General features: G+C 38.4%; 1 protein-coding gene across 1 annotated transcript in view; it reads right to left on the bottom strand.

Moving 5' to 3' along the window:
• NCK2 (NCK adaptor protein 2) overlaps positions 1 to 13,120 on the bottom strand; it is a 173,523-nt gene that overhangs the window by 99,375 nt on the left and 61,028 nt on the right. The window contains exon 2 of the mRNA XM_065416012.1: positions 7,647 to 7,720. The gene's annotated coding sequence lies outside the window, so the exon portion shown is untranslated. The remainder of the gene's footprint in view (positions 1 to 7,646; positions 7,721 to 13,120) is intronic.

The following is a 13,120-nucleotide window of genomic DNA, read 5'->3' as shown; positions in this document are numbered from 1 at the left end:
AGAGAATGTGTCTACCTAGATATTGCAAACAAACTTATAAGGCAGAATGTCCAAAGAATATATGGAATGGTGATTATATTTCCACAGGTCACCAGAAGGTCATTGGTTGCACTACTGAGGCTGTCTGGCTTTTAAGGAAGACAAGAACTGGTTTAAGAAGGGCATCACTTTGTGGAAACCATGATCCCCAAGCACTAGGGGAAGGTGGTTCAGACTTCCCACTAGGTGATTTGATTTCCTGCAATATAATTGGCCATTGGAGCCAGGAGATTTTTTTTCCCCCACATAAGAATATTCTAATCTCCATCCTTGCATGCCAACATAAATAAAAACTACTACACGGTCTTTCCTACCTGACATTAACTTTTGTTTTTAAAGGATTCTTAAAAATTCAGAGTGCTTTCCTCATGGCCCTTGGTTCTAGCAAACTGGCATTTATTTTTTTCTCTTAGTAGCACCATCTCTTGGATATTTTCCTACATTCCAAATGAGCTTCTCAGCCACGTAGGTGAGCATTTGTGGATGCTATGCACCAATTTAGTTAAAACAGAGATCCTTTTTAACTCTCCACTAAACACCACTAACACAGAGAGGCTTTCATGAGGTGATATGAAAAGTCATCTAGATAATTTGCCCTAGCTACCTAAAAAATTCCCTTTTCCTCCACAACCATGATCTTCCATGACATTCCATTGGAACAATAAAATTGTTGGCCAAATAGTGGAAGGTTTATGCATGTAGAAGACAGAACTTTTGCTGGAGCAGGACCTGAAATATCAAATTTTCTTCCATAGGAGATATTAACCAAAAATTAATTGAGGTTTAAAATTGAGTCAGTTTCAATTACAGAAACATAATATCGATGAAAAGACAATTATTCCTTATATAACCTTTGGATGTCTTAAACAGATCATGTGACCTCAAGAAGGTGGGAAGTCAAATCCTCCCTACAAGCACCTTTCAATACATGTACCTGGATCAATACTGACCTTAACCAGTACAGGATAGTCTTTCACAAGAAACTCTCCATAGCATACTTTTCTGAATGTTGATCCTTACAATTTGGCAGTGACATGTAGCTGCAATCCTAATCTGGCTATTTGGCATTGGCTACTGCTTACTTCAACTCCCTTCCACCTAGAAATTATTATATTTTCTCTTTCTCTTAGTCACTGAAGAGATGGCACATTCTCACTGTTGCACACATACAAGAAGTGTGAATACACTTAAGATTTTAATTACCATCTGTTCAGAGGGAAGAAAATTGTTCAGATACTATGGTGTCTAGCATCAATATTAAAATCCTGATAACAAAATGTGAGTAATAAATCAAAGGTCAACTGACATGTTCTCAATCCTTCCAGCTATGAAAAATCCATGTTCCTACTGATAACATTCCCGGCAGTGAATCAGTACAAATGGCAACCTCATTGTTCAAATCTGATCTAAATTGAGAATCATGTAAAATAGCTACCCTCTGACAGCTGTTCTGAGGCCTCAATACTGCTCCTAATAGACAAGTTACATATATATTTGAGGTTCTATTTTGAGTCTCCTGGTTTTGGAAAGTGTATGTATGTATACACACACACATGTGCTACATCTACATTTCGTACCACTGCTGGCTTAAATGAAATGAGTGAGATGATGATAGCTTCACTTCTTCCCCCCCCCCCACCCCACTATATAGTCTAATTATGCAAAATGTTACTACAAAAATGTAGACTGCACGTTCAAAGCACAACTGAAAATGTGCATGTTTATTTTTAATTGCATTTTCACTTTAAACCCCAGGGACCCAGAGTGGCTAACACCTTCAACTTAGAAACCAATTAATTCTCCCAAAATCCCCAATCACAAAGTTGTGAGCCCAATTCTTACAACCTGAAATCTTCAGCTTGTGTAAACAGTCACCCATCCTTTGGATAAAGCAAAGATATAAACTATTTACCAGACCAATCATGATGCTTTCAGCATTCTGGGACACTCATCCTCTGATGTTACTTAACTGTGTCAGATATCTAGTAGTGATGCAGCATTTAGAGATATCCATCACACTGTAAGCCAAATCACTTGTCCCATGACATAAGTGTATCTATAATCAACTCACAAAACCTGCCACAGTTACATGCTTTAAATGGGATTACTTTAATTCTGGGTTGTTCCTACTTAGAGTATCACCTTATAAAATTGGAACAAAATCCCCATCAATTTGGTACATTAGGATGTTAATAAGTCTAGACCATGAGTTTAGGTCCAGCTCCCACTTCTGCAACTGGCTCCCTGTGTGAAATCAGTTAAGATTTGATTTTTTAAGGTGCTAAACACTCTGACCCCTATCCAGGAAAGCATTTTAAGCACATGCTTAATTTTTAAGCACATGAATAAAGTTAAGTATATGCTTAAATCTTTGCTGGGTTGGCCAGAGTACTCAGCACTTTACAGGCATAAACCCATAATTTCTGTATGTCTCAGAACTAGGAAATCTGATAAATCCATTTAAGAGCTATAGAGTTCACAAAGGCAACTTTGGCTAGTAAGCTACACACAGGGTGTCTGTATTCACCAAGAAAAAATTACAATTCCCCTTTTACCTTTTTTTAAATGAACTGAATTCTCAACAATTAATTTCAATTGTATGGCGGTTTTGTGGAATCTGATAATTAGAAACTGGATTGAAATCACAACAGTGTATCACAGAAACCACTTCAGAGCCATAAGAGGGTACTATCTGTCACAACAGATCAGGGTTGCATTTGATGCTGATACTTAGAGTGAAAAGGCTCCATATCAAATTATAACTATAAGTTCTAGACTTGGTTCTGACAATGACAGAAAATGTTATAGTTCTACAAATGTAATGAGGATTGGCCAAATGTGCAAACACTGAATGTACAAACAAGTGCTCTTGAATGATCCATTTCTGATACTACTTAAAAACAAACATGGTTTTGATGTTCAAATAAGGACTTCTCTGATTATTACACTCACACACAAAAATCTGTTTAAACTGGCTAACTGTTTTGATCAAGAGAAAGAATTAAATAATTTATGTAATGTATAACACACTGTCAACTCTTTTCTCAGGTGTATTTATAGTTTGTTAATAAATTTTCATTGCCTAAAACAGTGGTTTAAAAATACTGTGTCACAGTGAGAGGTTTAGTGCAGTATTCTTAACTTCAATCAATAAAAGGAATTAAATTTCAATAAATCTTTTTCATATAAACCTAGAGCTGCATTTAAGGATTAGATTTACACCAGGTACATCTGTGCTGCTTGACATAATTGACTGAAATTATGTCTACATTTAAACTGCTACAGCGGCACAGCTGTGGTGCTTCAAATCTACCTCCCTGAGAGGCAGTGGCAGAATTTTTCTGGCAGCCTAGCACTGCCTACACTGGCGGGGCGGCGGGGGATAGGTTGGCTTAGCTATGTTGCTCAGAGATGTGGATTTTTCACACCCCTGAGCAACATAGCTGGGTAAACTTAACTTTTTAGTGTAGACCTGACCTGAATCTTTCTTTTTTGACATGGCACCATGTACCTATTTGGTTTGTACTCTTTATCCTCTTAGCAATTTGTATTACACCAAAATGTGTATAGCATCAAGCTGGAAGAGTGCATAATATTTTCTTTAAAAGTTTTAACTTAATATAAATCCTGAAGCAGTCTCAGCCACCTTGATGCCCAAACATAGTAAGCTCCAGGAAGCGTTCCAGCATCCATTGCCATCAGCTAGCTTTATTAAATGTTATTTATGGTTCTTCTCCTTTAATGAACTACAGAGTTGACATTTAAGATACTATAATAAGTCCCTGATCCCACAAGGTGTTGAGTAACCTCTACTTAGAGTTACTTCAGCACTTTACTGACTGGTCCTACACAAGCCCTGGAGAAATACTTATTGAAGATGTTTGATCACAACCCAACGTGACATCATTTTGGTAAGCCTGTTGAGTATTTTGAGGCTGTGACTATTTTCATTTGTACCTGTTTACACCTAATCTTGTCCAATTTAAGCTAAATCTACACTAGAGAGTTTACAGCAGTACAGCTGTACCAACGCAGCCATGCCACTGTAAGGATCTCTTGTGTAGCTGCTCTATTCTGACAGGAGAGAGCTCTCCCATTGACATAATTAAACCACCCGCAGTGAGTGGTGGTAGCTATATTGGTGGAAGAACCTCTCCGCCGCCGACATACCGCTGTGCACACGAGTACTTATGCCAATGAAAATTACGTCACTCAGGGGTGTGTTTTTTCACATCCCTGTGCAACAAAAGTTTTGCCGACATAAGTACCAGTGTAGACATGGCCTTAAATTCTCTCTTCTCCACACATGTATATCATTAAATGACCTACTTAGCATATAGGATTATGAAGAAAGATGCTCTTAAAAAAAAACCTACCTATAAAATATTCGTCCATATATCCATTTTCTCTGTGTCTATAACCAAATTATCCTTGCCAGTATACATATGACTATTATCCAAAATACTTTAGCAAGTATCTTGTATCGTAAAACTGTAAAATGTAACCCTTTTTTTGATTCAAAGAAATTAGTAACAAGTCTTCCCAGTTTAAAACTGCAGAGTAATAGTCTTGGCAGTATTACATTCTAAAACAGACTATATTTACACCCTCATGCTGGGATAACAAATTATTGCAAATCAGTCTCTCTCAAAAATCTTAGATTAGAATTTAGTGATGTTATCATCACAAGATGTTCTTTAATGTGGCATTTAAGAATTTCTCTGAATAAGACAGAAATAATTCTACAAGTGAAAAATGAAGATTATTCTACTTCTGTACTTCAAATGATATTACCATATATACTCGATCAGAGGCCGGTTCGTTTATAAGCCAACCCTCCCAAGATGGATAAGTAAAAATGGAAAATTTTTAGAACCCGTTCATAAAATGACCCTATAATTCAGGGGTCAGCAAACTTTGGCTCCCGGGCCATCAGGATAAGCCGCTGGTGATCCGAGATGGTTTGTTTACCTCGAGCGTCCACAGGCATGGAGGTAAACCTAAGTAAACAAAGTGTCCCGGCGCGCCAGCTGCTTACCCTGACAGGCCGGGATAGCAACTGGTGGGGAAATTTTTTTGGGGGGGGGAGCGGGGAGAAGCTGGGAGTCAGGGGAGTAACCCCTATGACCACCCCCCACATGACCCCACCCCTAGCCCAGGACCCCCACACTCTCCCCATCCCATCCCTTCCCACCTTATCTGGGGAGGGCCAGGGGAGGATGTCTCTGACCTGTGGCTGGAGCTGCTCCGGCAGGCTGGGCAGCACGGTCGCAGCCTGCTCCGTCAGGCCAGCCCGGGTGGCGCGGCCGCAGCATGTTCCACAGGGCTGGGCCGGGTGGCATGGCTGCAGTGTGCTCCGGCAGCGTGGCCACAGACTGCTCTGGGGGGCGGGGCCGAGCAGCATGGCTGCAGCCTGTCAGCCCTGGAGCTGCAGCTGCTTCAGAGGCTGGGGGGAGAGCAGTGTGGCCAGAAGCAGAGAGACTCTGGCCCCACCTCTTCCCTTCTGGCTGTGCTGCCTCTCCTTGCTCCCTCTGTTGGGGGGAAGGGCTGTGTCCCACCTCTCCCACTCTATACCCGTTCGTAAGCCGACCCCCGTCTCTGGTGCTTCCCTTTTTTACTAAAAAAATTCGGCTTATGAACAAGTATATATGGTAATTGAATTTCTTAGACAAACAAGTATCTGTATACAATAAAATTTACTGAAAACCATTATACATTAAACTTTGTGTTCTTCAATGTAACAGACTATTTTGACCATGTATATGTTACAACTTACATTTAAAACTAGGACACTTAGTGTATTAAATATGAAAGTAGATATTCTCAGAACATGTGCAGTTACTACATTACTTATGAAAAGCATAAAAACCACACATGGCTACAAAAAATATACCATGTATATCACAAAATATTTTTTTTGCCTATGTGAACCCAAATTTGAATTAAGTACATATTTTGGACCTGATTCAGCAAAGCACTTAAGCATGTCCTTAACTTTAATTGTGTAAATTATCCCATAAATGGCAACTGTACTAGTCACAGGTTAAGATTAAACATGAGTCAGTGCCTTGTGTAGAAAAAGCTTCTAATGTTGTCTTCTACCAAACTAGTTCAAGTACTTCTACCAGTACTATAAGAAGAAAGTCTAGCGGTATCCCCCCCCCCCCCCCCCCCCCAAAAATGTACTTATGTGGGCACATACACATACCCCTTCTTAATTTCACAAGGATTGTTTTGTTTTTGTTCTTATTTTAAGTGGTTCACCTAACATCGACGCACAAGGTCTACCAGGAAATGGCAAGTGGTGTGTGAATCCTTGACTATTATGTAACAGTATACTACTACAAATAGTGGCATTTCATCTTTCATATGAAAAACAACACGTATTGTTAAAAAAGATTTGGTAAAGTCAGTGGTATTTTTTTGCTTTCCCTTTTGTTATGATGCATCTTTGCCAATTCACATACAGTAAAATGTCACTAAATTTATGCTAAAAACGCATAACAAATTACTATGTTTAAGTTAGCCACTACAAACAAGCAAACATAAAAAAGTAAAAATAATGCATTACTAAGTACACTTGTGTATTTATTTAACAAGTGATGTTTAGTTTCTATCATTATTCAGGTTCTTAAGAACTCAAAACAAATTAAAAGCACATTCAGTACTTCCATATTACTTTCCATCTAAAGATTTCAAATGCTATATACATTTTCAAGAACTCAGTCTCACACAACATCCCTCTTCATTTTATAGATGAAGAAACTAAGGAGCAGAGAGATTAAATTATTTCTTCTCAATAATTTAAGAAATATATGGCAGAGCCATGAACAGAACATAGATCTTATGACTCCCAGCTCTGTACAGCAGCCACAAGACTATTCAGTGTTCTGTCGTATTTTTTTGTAAAGCCGAGGTCTTAGTAAGATGAAGCCTCTTCACACAGCATTCTGGTAATAAATTTCTGCCAAATCATGGTGACAGAGTACAGTTGCCATGTACAAATGGTGTGGTGTGTGGATTACGAAAATAGAAATTAACAAAATTCTTCTGTACAATGAATCTTGTATAAAACACAATTTAATCAGGCAACCTCATGTCTTTGGAGACTGTCCCCCAAAATATCCTTAAAATGTACCAAGTACAGTTCTGCTCCTCCTTTATAAGAAGGCCATGTACATTAAGCAAGTGATAAACAAAATTCTATTTGTCTTTAAACATTGTATACAATAGTATTTATTTTATGGAGCTAGTTTTTAGGAAACCATGAGGAATCAATGCTGAGCCTGTTAATAAAGCAAAGCTAACAAACTATGGCTGAGCACTGTAAAAAAAAATCCTGAAGCAAGATAACAGAAAATATAGGATAAGAGCCAAATACAGCTCTCAGCAATATCTAATTCTTAAATCTGACCCTCTTCACTTATGAAAGAGAGAGCTAAAATGTACTTGGCTCAAATTAGTGGAGGAAAAAGCTTTAACACTTTTTTTGGTAGCTTAACAATTTATAAGCACTGAAGTGCATTAAATAAACAGCGTACCAACTAATTCATCCAATTAGCTTCCTATCATCTTAAATTATGAGAATGAGGCCAGAGTCAACTCACCTTTGGCACACTGTTAAAGGATCCAGACAGCGAAAGGCAGGATTCTCCAATAAAATTATGTTCACAAGAAGTCACTGAAACAGCAAAGATGCAGACATTTCAATTCTAGCAATAAATTTACCTCGGGATTTTTATCTATGCAATTTGGATTAAGTTGTATGAAATTTTCATAAGGAAATCTGTACAGCAGGGCAAGTATAGTGTGGCACAATTTATTTAAGTTAATTCGTTAGACTTAATTTGGTATGATCCGATACACCAAAAAATTATTCATTTTCAGCAAGAAGAGCTATATATAGAAGGATTGTGAAGAATTGTAGTCCATCCAAATAATAAAAACAGCATACTGTGAGAGGCCATCTGTGTATAAACTGAAGTAAAAATACAGTAAGTTAAGATGACCAAATTTGTCAAAGCAACTAACTTCTACCCTTTCCTTTTTACAATAGTATATTAATTTGCCACCATGTTTAAAAATGCCATATAATAAACAGTATTAATTATACCTGAGTAAATATTTTTAGTCATAGAATAATATTTTAGAAGGGACTATGAAGGGCTTGAACAGTCATTGCCCTTTTTAATTACATTTCAAACCCTGTAGGATGTCTGACAGTTCACATATTGCAAATCCATTAATTCATGATTGGTAGTACTGTGCTCCCAAAATGCTAACACATACCCACAGAAATAGCTAGCCCAGTTTTAATCAAACAAACAAACAAACAAAAAATCCAATTCAAGCAAGGAACGAAAATGACAGTTTTGTTTGGTTTCTTTTCTTTTATGGTGTAATTTTTAGCTAATGAAAATTACTTCTCTGGCGGAGTCCCCTTGTTTGGTGGATGCATAGATTGCATCATGGAACGGGCCACCCAAATACCACAAGAGAACCTGCTTCAATACAGAAATAAAACCCGCTCTGACCGAACACACTTAGTTGTCACCTACTACTTCAAACTGGAAACCATAAGTCGTAACATCAAACTACAATCCATACTCAAGAGGGACCTCATCCTGAAAGAAATATTTTCTGAACCGTCTTTTCTGGCCTTCAAACAAGCCCCCAATCTCTCCAAGCTCATCATCAGACGCAAGCTCCCCATAGACCAGGCCACACCAACTCAAAGGGGCACCAGATCCTGCCAGAACAACAGATGTAAAACCTGCAGACATATCTCCATTCCTACAATGATCAACACCCCTCATAACACTCCTTTCAAGACCTCTGGGTCTTACACATGCCTATCATATCATGTGGTGTACCTCATCCAGTGCACTAAATGCCCTGATAACTATGTGGGTGAAGCCAGACAATTACCACGCTCTCTAATGAATTGACACAGGAAAATGATAAAAGACAAAAACCCCATGCCACCTGTGGGTGAACACTTTTCACAAAGTGATTCCACTATATCTGTCCTATCAGTGCTCATCCTCAAAGGAAACCTGAACAGCCCTTTCAAAAGACAAGCCTGAGAGCTTAAATTCATTACTTTGCTAGACACTGTTCCCAGAGAGTGGTTATCAGTGATTCACAGTCATGCTGGAAGGGCATAACAAGTGGGGTCCCGCAGAGAACAGTTCTGGGTCTGCTTCTGTTCTATATCTTCATCAATTATTTAGATAATTGCATCGAGAGTACACTTATAAAGTCTGTGGACGACACCAAGCTGGGAGGGGTTGCAAGTGCTTTGGAGGATAGGATTAAAATTCAAAATGATTTGGACAAACTGGAGAAATAGTCTGCACTAAATAGGATGAAATTCAATAAGGACAAATGCAAAGTACTCCATTTAGGAAGGAACAATCAGCTGCACACATAGAAAATGGGAAATGACTGCCGTGGAAGGAGTACTGCAGAAAGGGATCTGGGGGGTCATAGTGGACCACAAGCTTAATATGAGTCAACAATGTAACACTGTTGCAAAAAAGGCAAACATCATTCTGGGATGTATTAGCAGTTGTAAGCAAGACACAAGAAGTAATTCTTCTGCTCCACTCTGTGCTGATTAGGCCTCAACTGGAGAATTGTGTCCAGTTCTGGGTGCCACATTTCAGGAAAGATGTGGACAAATTGGAGAAAGTCCAGAGAAGAGCAACAAAAATGATTAAAGGTCTAGAAAACATGACCTATGAGGGAAGACTGAAAAAATTGGGTTTGTTTAGTCTGGAAAAGAGAAGACTGAGAGGGGACATGATAACAGTTTTCAAGTACATAAAAGGTTGTTACAAGGAGGAGGGAGAAAAATTGTTCTTCTTTACCTCTGAGGATAGGACAAGAAGCAATGGGCTTAAATTGCAGCAAGGGAAGTTTAGGTTGGACATTAGGAAAAACTTCCTAACTGTCAGGGTGGTTATGCACTGGAATAAATTGCCTACAGAGGTTGTGGAATCTCCATCATTGAAGATTTTTAAGAACAGGTTAGACAAACACCTCTCAGGAATGGTCTAGATAATACTTAGTCCTGCCATGAGTGCAGGGGACTGAACTAGATGACCTCTCGAGGTCCCTTCCAGTCCTATGATTCTATGGTGTTAATATAGACATCAGATTTATGGCGTTTTATAACCATCTGTAACACACTAACGCCTCTTTTTATCTTATGAGTACAAAGGTGCTAACAGGTCACTTCACCTTGAATGGTCCCTTAGAATATGTGCTCACTACTTATGCTAAACTATCTCTTTGACCTTGTATTTAGCTGTGACACTCCGAGTACCTTTCCCAGACCTGAGGAAGAGCTCTGTGTAGATCAAAAGCAAGTCTCTCTCACCAACAGAAGTTGGTCCAATACTACCTCACGCACCTTGTCGCTCTGAGATTCAGTAGACAAAGGGGAAAAGCAGAGGATTTTTGTGCCCTTTTTTGGATTTACTGTAATTCTCACTGGAAATTAGCACTCTCTATTCGCAATTGTAAGATTAAGAGCGATCTTGAAGGGAGGAAATAAATGAAGCAATATTAATTAGTGCTGTGGAGTGGGCAGAAATACACACACACCCCTTACTGGCTAAAAATTCGGTAACATCCTGTTAGGTCTGTACCAGAAGTATACCCTGGATAACATGGAAAAAACATGTTTATTTTTACTCACAAATTCTCCCTCTAATCCTAGCCCTTTTTTCCCAGTCCTCCACATACTTTAAATCTAAGTAGCTATTAGATAATTAATATGTCTCCACAAAATATTGTGCCCATTTGGTACTAACTTTGGTTTCTTTTTTCTTTTGCCAGTTATTGTATCCCAGTTCATTGATAAATCTGTTAGCAGATATAATTGTGTGTGTGTGAAATTTTGCTTCAAAAACAGTATTATTGATTATTTTATACATCCCCAGGCCGTTTTTTGTTTGTTTCTCACTTTTGATTGCAAAAGAAGTAATTTAGATCAGAGAGGTGACTAGGGTTGCCAGTTTTGGTTGGACATATTCTTGAAGGTTTTTTCGCATGACAATCTTTAATTAAAGATTAATCTTTAATTCCTGGAGACTCCAGACCAACCCTAGAGGGTTAGCAACCCTAGAGGGGACTGGATTAATTTTTTCCAAATATCTAAAAGGAAAATAATCCAGCATTTTTAACTGACAACCGTAGTTCCATTTTCTACACCTCAATCAGCCTTCAGAAAAACAGGTCAAAATAATAAGACCACCTGATAGTGTAAACATTTCAAAGGAAAAACAATACGACACAAAAACCTCTTTGCTATTACTAATTTGATAGTAAGGTCTGGTCTACACCACTGTAAATCGACCTACGTCGACAGGAGACACAACTCACCTTCCGCCTCTCAGGGAGGTGGAGTACAGACATTGACGAGAGAGTGCTCTGCCATCGACTTAGCTTGTCTTCACCAAACCCACTAAATCGACACCGCTGCACCGATTGCAGCAGTGCCGATTTAGCCAGAAGTATACACAACCCCCTAACACTGACACAAAAAACAACAGAGGGAAAGGCACACAAGCACAAGATGGAGGCTGGTCACCATCTTCTCTTGACTCCATTCTAGTTTGGTTTTTGTATCCTGTGAAAATCTTTAGCTTGCTGGACATGGGAAGCTACCCTGCTATATATTAAACTCAGAACCACCTCCTTCAAATGACCAATTTTTGCCCCCAACCAAAATCTTCACAGGCAGAGATGGGAAATGTGTGAGCTGCAAAACTACTGGCAATTTAAGGATGGGAATTTGGATTAAAAAAAAGATGAATAAAGAAGCATTGAACTTACTAATAAAATACTCATTACAAGAATATTTCAATGACTAGAAAAAAATTATTTCCCCAGGATTACAGAATATAGAAACAAAGGTTTGGACTGGAGAATACCTACCTCGATACAAGGTTTAATAACACTTACAGAACTCTAAAATATTAATTGTAAATAGGATAAAAAGCCATAAGACAAGACATGAGCAGCTGGGCTTTGAAAACTCAGGATGACCTGGAAAACCTTTTCTCCTCATGAATAAAATGAACTCCTGTTTTGAGAAAATGATATGGGATAAGTTGTGCTCTCATCTGTGAAAAGGGTAAGTCCTAATATTTCAAGAAGTATTTGGGGCTAAGGAGAAAAAGTCTTAATAGTTCAAAATTTCTGGGACTTTAAATATCATAATTAACAGTCCATCCTTTGGCTCGGGATAAAAAAAGTATGAAGATCCAAAGAGGATATTACTTATTCTTTCTTATATCTTGCACGGTTAAGATATGTTTTGCCAGCCAAACACTTATTGTCCACACAGAAGTAAAGCGGGAGATGCTGACAATGGAAAGCAAGAAAATCTTTATAGGGAACGGATTTAAAACGTTAATGTTTCCATTTTATTCTCCTATTCTGGACATAAGCCACATGCAAAATAATGCATTATGGAAAACATAATCCCAAATATCATACAAATGATGGGGTCTAAATTAGCTGTTATCACTCAAGAAAGATCTTGGATTCATTGTGGATAGCGCTCTTAAAACACTCACTCAATATGCAACAGCAGCAGTCAAAAAAGCTAGCCAAATGTTCGGAACCATTAGGAAAGGGATAGATAATAAGACAAAAATATCATAATCATGTAAAACCATGGTACGCCCATACCTTAAATACTGCATGCAGTTCTGGTCGCCTCATCACAAAAAAGTTATATTAGAAATGGAAAAGGTACAGAAAAGGGTAACAAAAATAATTAAGGGTATGGGACAGATTCTGTAGGCCTGAGACTTGATCAACCCCCACATACTAAACCAGCCTTGGTTGAAACTCAGGGAGTTCACCATTAAAACTGAAATGAAAAGAAGAAAAAAGGAATGGTCTGCTGCTGCTAAAGCAGCCCCACCTCAGGAATGTCCCTAAGGAGAGTTATAACCACTAAGGTTGTAAAGGTGCTGGGAAATTAGGGAGAATATAGAAAGATACTCAACAAATGGTAAAATAAGCTCTGACCAGCATTTTATGCTGACCATCTGCACAAATA

The sequence above is a fragment of the Emys orbicularis genome, chromosome 1, assembly GCF_028017835.1.
Source record: "Emys orbicularis isolate rEmyOrb1 chromosome 1, rEmyOrb1.hap1, whole genome shotgun sequence".
NCBI classification, from domain to species: Eukaryota; Metazoa; Chordata; order Testudines; family Emydidae; genus Emys; species Emys orbicularis.
Note: the sequence above shows the minus strand (reverse complement) of the source record. Positions and strands in the feature narration are given on the sequence as shown.